Source organism: Parambassis ranga, chromosome 4 (genome assembly GCF_900634625.1).
Source record: "Parambassis ranga chromosome 4, fParRan2.1, whole genome shotgun sequence".
Taxonomy (NCBI): Eukaryota; Metazoa; Chordata; class Actinopteri; family Ambassidae; genus Parambassis; species Parambassis ranga.
The window spans coordinates 12,385,299-12,391,672 of NC_041025.1; positions in this window are offsets into that span (position 1 = coordinate 12,385,299).

Sequence of the window (6,374 nt, forward strand, 5' to 3'; positions counted from 1 at the left end):
CGTGGTTTTATTTTAGGGTTAATGCCATCTGTGCTGGGTTGTCAAAAATATGTTTGGGAGTAACAAGCTTCTGTTTGTGTTTTTGTTTTGACCAAGACTCCCAGGACACAAGGCAAGGAGGAGCTGGGTGTAGAAATGGGGGGTTAAACCAACCAAGGTTGAAGGAAAAAGCCTGTTGCCATCTGCTGTGCAGCGCAAGCTAAATCCTAACAATTTCATTGGGATTATAGCAAGTGAGTAATCCAGCTTTCCTTTAGGACTAGAGAGGAGAGATTACCCTTGAGGATTAGCTCCCTGCAGATAATAAACTTTATTAAAACGCAATCGGCTTTCATGGGGCTTCTTCCATCCTCGCACACACTTGAAGGTGGGCTCTGCTGGAGGAGGGGGGGTTGGGGTGGGGGGGGACCCTCAGGGGTGGTAAGAGGGGATCAGATGAAAGAGGGAGCCGTGTGTGTGAGGGATAAATGGATGGAAGGATGGAGGACGAGGAGTTTGATGTCGAGATTACAACAGGCCCATCTGAAGGACAACCAGTGCTTGATCTTGAGCTTTGTGTTTTCCTGGAACATCAGCGTGAATTCCCTTGACTCCTGGCCCTTACCTCCACCCATCAACACTGTCACACACATACACACACATTGCTCACATCTCTGAACCCCACACCACCCTCATCCAAACCACATGCAGTGTGACACAGTATAATGGTAAAACAGTCAAGATAAAGCAGTCAGTCCCACACACACACAATAGGCTGATTAATAGCCTACATTAAAGCAGAGGAGCATTGTGGCTGAGCAGCTGTGGTTTTGTGCCTTAATCAAACTCTCATATTTTAGATAAGAGCCTCAATGACTCCAGATTGCATTAAGAAAAGTTTATTGCAGGCATGTTTTTTATTCATTTTTCAAACATTATTAAACAATTAATCACCTGACACATTCTAATATATGCTTTTTTAGTTGGCAAAGTGTCAAACTAAATGAGGAATAATAAATGTGTTTTTCCAAACTTTTATGCATATTATTTTGCACTTTTCTCTGATCTGTTAATCTGTTTAAATGTTTACCTGTTTGTTATAGGATTGGAGTCAGCCACTCTTTGGGCTGCTTACTCTACAGAAGCCCTTTATCAGGTGTTGTGAGCCTCAGTGAGCTGTGAGCATTGTGCTGGTTCAGACTAACTACAGTTAATGAGGAAGTTGGCAGCAGTGTAATTTCTGTCTGCAGCTTTGCCAAGGCCGAGGTGAGCAGTTCACACTGAGGACAGAGTCCTCAGATCTAAATCAGGGCACGTTCAGAGCTGCTTGTGCTTATTGTGACCGAATTCAGGCGCAGAAACGGTTTGACTTTACACAAAGAAGGAATTTAGTCTGAGACCCAATTTATTTATTTATATAAATTATATATAATTTATATTATATAGCATATAAATTTATTCGTGGTCCATTTAGACAAAGTTGAATCATATTCATGACAAAATTAACATGAGAAATCCGGTCTCTGGCTCATAGGTTATTGTACCAGTGCTCTGCCTTCATGACTGTATTTGTAAAGGTAAAAGTAGGACCATACCATTGGTATAAGAGTAAAGGGAGAAAATTACCAAGCAGCTACAAACAGAAGCAGAAGTCCTCCTACATATGAAGCTCCAACAGAAGTATCTCAGAAGTATTAGCCTGGTCATGGAGACGACAAAACAGATGTGATGCTTGTCGATGTGGGGTTGCCAGGCAACCAGGTGAGACTCCAGGAAGTCATGCTCATTAATCTCTGTACAAATGTAACATTTTGTGAGCATTAGAAGTGACTAGAGCAGTAGCTGCTTTTCATGTTTTTGTTTTTTTTTGTTTTTTTTGCAAAGCTAAGCAAATCCAGTTCAGATGAACAAGCAGCTTTCTGTCTGATCGTAGAGAATATTTCAAAAAACTTTTCTTTCTTTGTAGCATGTGCCACCAGCAGGGAATCCACATTGGAGCTCCAACACCTCCCCTCTGTGTCTCTACTTTCACTGTACTTAAGCATTCAGTGGCTGGTTTGTATGCTGTTATTCACTCCCTATCCAATAACCTCAGACAGCAGTAAATATAATTTTTACATTTTAAGCATTCAGCTGTCACCAGGGTGCATTTTATCCAGAGCAATAAAATGCTGTTAAAAATGAACATACTTGCATTAGATAAACAGCATTCATTTCATGACATTTGTACGTAAAATGCTTAAAAAGTTAAATCTCTGTATCTGCGTCGTGCTGTTTTCATGACCATTTATTCAGTTTTCTCTTTGATTTGTCCTCAATGACGTCTCATGCTTCTCTTACTTAGTTGGGTCTTCGTTAATTGCCAAATACTAAATAATTGGACCTTGAAATGACACTGCCAAAGCTCTGCTCTCAGGATTCCAGTACTGGAAATTACCTGATCACTTCCTTTGAAACTTTTTTGCAAGTGTGTGCTTTGTTGAAAGCTGATGTTGTTGCACTGTTGTGTTGTGAAGCATTAGACTGAAGGGTAAAAACCTCACCTTGCTGCCCTGTTGTTGTCTTCCATAAATTAGACAATGCAGGGTTTTATAGTCACTCCTCTCCTGTATGCTCTCTGCCTCAATGTTTATTACCCCTCCGGTATTGATATTAAAATGCAGGAGGGGCCTGATGCATTTTTCTGTCATCTCTCTTTCTGACTTTAATAATACTATAAAGCTTCCTGCTGTGGACCAAGGCAGAGGGATGAAGAGGAGGAGGAGGAGGAGGAGGAGTGTGTGTGGGGGGGGTGAATAAATTATGAAAAAAGACGTTAATATATGGTATTGGTATATATCACATCCAAACTAAGCCAGATCTCCTTTCAGGTTTTAAACATGCGGTCTTTTAAAGGCAGGAGTCAAGTAGGGTCAGATCCATCTCATTTTACTGCTGCGGTCCCTCCCCCTTTCATCTGCTGATCTACCAAACATCTCCTCTCTCCGTCTGTGAGCTGCTGCTGCTCGTATGAAAGGGGCACAGAGATGACTGTCCCTTTACAGCAAGCGAATGAAGCCGTCACATGCACCATGATCATGGTTGTTCTGTATGTTTGTACTGCTGCACGCTTACAAAGCCACAAATGACCCTATGATACCTGATGTTTAACTGATGTGAGTCCCTGTGGTTCAGAGGACTGAAGAAGAGCTGCTTGTATTTGTTGTTGTTTGTAATCATCTTTGATTGATTGACACATGCTTTGGTTGTTGGTCATGGTGTAAATTCTTTTCATTTTTCTTAATATTTGTGTGTGCTTAAAAGTGTGATTCACAACCTAAAATTAAAACTTGTTTACTATCATGTTGGTGTACTTCCCAGCATGCATTGCTGTGAATTTAAATGTTATTTCCCCATTTTTTCTGACATCTCTCTACATTTACTAAAGTTAAATTTTTTTCCAAGTGTTGTGTCATCATCATCATAAGGGAGGCAAAGCTCCACGAATAATTTAACTACTAACCACTAATAATATGCTCCACTGCACTATTTTAATTTCAGCTCAAACCTGACATGCTGCTCGTAGCTCTGGTTCCCAAAAGACAATGTTGGTCCCATTGTGAGTCCTTACAATGGACCCTTGTGGATGCTTTTTGGGAAGCAAGGCCGTGGTCTGGTGTTTTTCTTTTTATACCTAACCCCACCCCCTCTACCACCAGAGTCAGGACAGGGCTTACAGGAAGTGCTTGTATAATGAAGCTGGAGAAGATCCAACACTTGTCAGTCACTGTGCTTTAATTCACTCAGCTGACACCGCTGCTGTCAGTGAGCATCCAGAGAAGATTCACCTTCTGGCTTTCTGTGGAAACCAGGGCTTTAGTATGGTTTTATTTAATGTCACTTCAAGCTGCTATCTGTGATAAAAGTGTGATCTTTTTATCTTCATGTTAAATATCAACATCAAAATACAGTGTGAGTAATGTTTTCAGGAAGGATGCACACTGATATCGACTACTTACCTGCCTTTAAAGGCTTTAAAATGACAAAATGAAATCAGCCTCTTGTCATCCAGCTGATGAAATCTTTGTATGTTCTCATGTGTAAGTTAAAGCATTTTTCTTGTTTTTGTATATTTTTTCCTCACCTATTACCCTGGTGATATATGTGCATGGATGTACTACATCAGATGTTTTTGCAGCAAGTTAAAAAGATTTTCTGGTTCTTATAATTCAAAATAGGGTTAGGCAATGTCAGCATATTTGATATCAGCACAAATTTGAAATTGTGCATTAGTTTGTCATATGTCCAAATGATTTTAATTCATCTTATGTGATGAAATACAGGTGACCAAAAACAAGCCTGTGATGTACAGTATTACATGTGCTGCACTCTGTTGAGTCCTCTGATATTTTAAAAAAAAGAGTCAGATCTTGAATGAAACAATGTTCAGATCACACACTACATTTTAAATGATACCACATTACTGCTGCTGCTGTATTGTGGTATCATTAAAATTAAAATTAAAATTAAATTAAATTTACACGAGAAGCTTCGGGTGCTGATGTTCATGGAGGTCTGGTTTATCCCAACATGCTGGGCAGCAAGCAGGCGGAGCAGCACCTTGAACAGGTGCCAGCACATCACAGGACCTACAAAAAAACTGGACAATAATTCACCTCAATAATATCTGTAAGTAGTAGTAATAATAATAATAATAATAATAATAATAATAATAATAATAATAATAATCTGTTTAAGGGTATTTGTGTACATCCTGGCTCACCTGTGTTTCTATAGTTACCGCCTCAGCACGGCAGGGTCAGGTTCAATCAGGGAATTGGAAAATATCATTTCTGACGGGAATAGATTTCGTTTGTTCAACCAATCTCTTCTACTAATTACCCAAATGGACAGGAGCTGTCAGGAGACAATAACTATTCCCTAATAGAATTTGCCCCCCAAGTGCAATTTAATTTTCTCCTCCGTGCTCCCTCCTGAAGGGTTCCCCTCTCTCCTCTCTCTCTGTTTCCTCTCCTGCTTTCGGACCAAATGCTGAAGAGACGCGGTGCCATCGCTACCTAATGTGGTTTTGTCAATGGATGCGGAAGAAAGTGTGGACTGACTGACTGTCTGCTGCTCTGCGAGCTCCGGCCCATCCTGCTGAAACAACCCTGAACTGTATGGAGGAGTAAAAGAAAAGGAGGAGGAGGAGGGGGAGAAGGAGGTGAGAGAGGAGACTAACTGACTAGGTAGGTCTGCGAGAAACACTGGGCAGCAGTTCACCTTAGGAGGAGAAAACTAATGTACAGGGTCATAAAACATATCCTGCATGAAGCCGTGTCACTGTGAGATGGGGCATTTTGCTCACATCTCTTTTAGTGATGTTTAGTCACCACTGAGAGGTGCGTTTGCTGCTATTTAACTGTGTGCGTCTGTTGTTTGAGCACACTGACTGCATTTTTCTGCACACATTTGATGCTGTCTGTCTGGTTACACCAGGCCTGCTGCTGAGTTTTACACTCCTTTGTCACACTCCACTACAACATGCTGCAGGGCGGATGTGTGTTTCTGTTTTTCTGACTCCCTGCTTATTGAATCTGTGAATCGCAGATGTCAATGAAGTCGTCCACTGAAATATTAGATCTAATTAGAGGTGGCTGGGTCAGCGGCGGTGCCAAAGGAGTCGCCCTCTGCTTGAGTTATTGCCCGAAAGCTGCTTCCAGTCTACACATGATTTTTCATACCTCCATGCAGACAAAAATCATTCATCTCACCTCCTTTGGAAAATGCGGTTATAATTTATAATGTATAAATATATATATAATAATGTATAATCCCTTCCTTGTGTTCCTGTGCGTTCTTTAAGAAAAGAAAAATAAATGTGAGAATCGCCTCAGCAAACAATAGTCATATCAAAATAATTACTTTTCATGTGTTTGTCATTTCGCCCTTCATTTATTTTCTCATTGTGGTGCTCTATGCAGATTTTTTTAATAGATCCAGACGAGCTTTATTTTGCAAATCATTCAGTAATAGCCACATTTCTTTCCCCATCTCATTTAAAGATGGACATAAAAATAAATAAATAAAATAAAAATAATACCACATCATTTAGTGTGCCACTAAAGCAGATGTGCGCGCTCACATCTTTTCTCTTTCTGCATTTTGCATCCGTCAATTATTCTAATTGTGTTGCCCTTTGCTGACAGGTTAAGAGCATTTTTATCTGCATTGTTTTCCAGGGCAGCTAAAGGGGGCCTCGATACCAACAATCAGAGTAATTGAATAGTCGAATAAATTGAATGATCTTGAGGGGAAAAGTGTATAATGAAAATAAAGTAAGACCATATGATTCCATCGCCAAACATACACACAGACAAACACCACATGGATGGATGGATAGAGGGTTGGAAGGA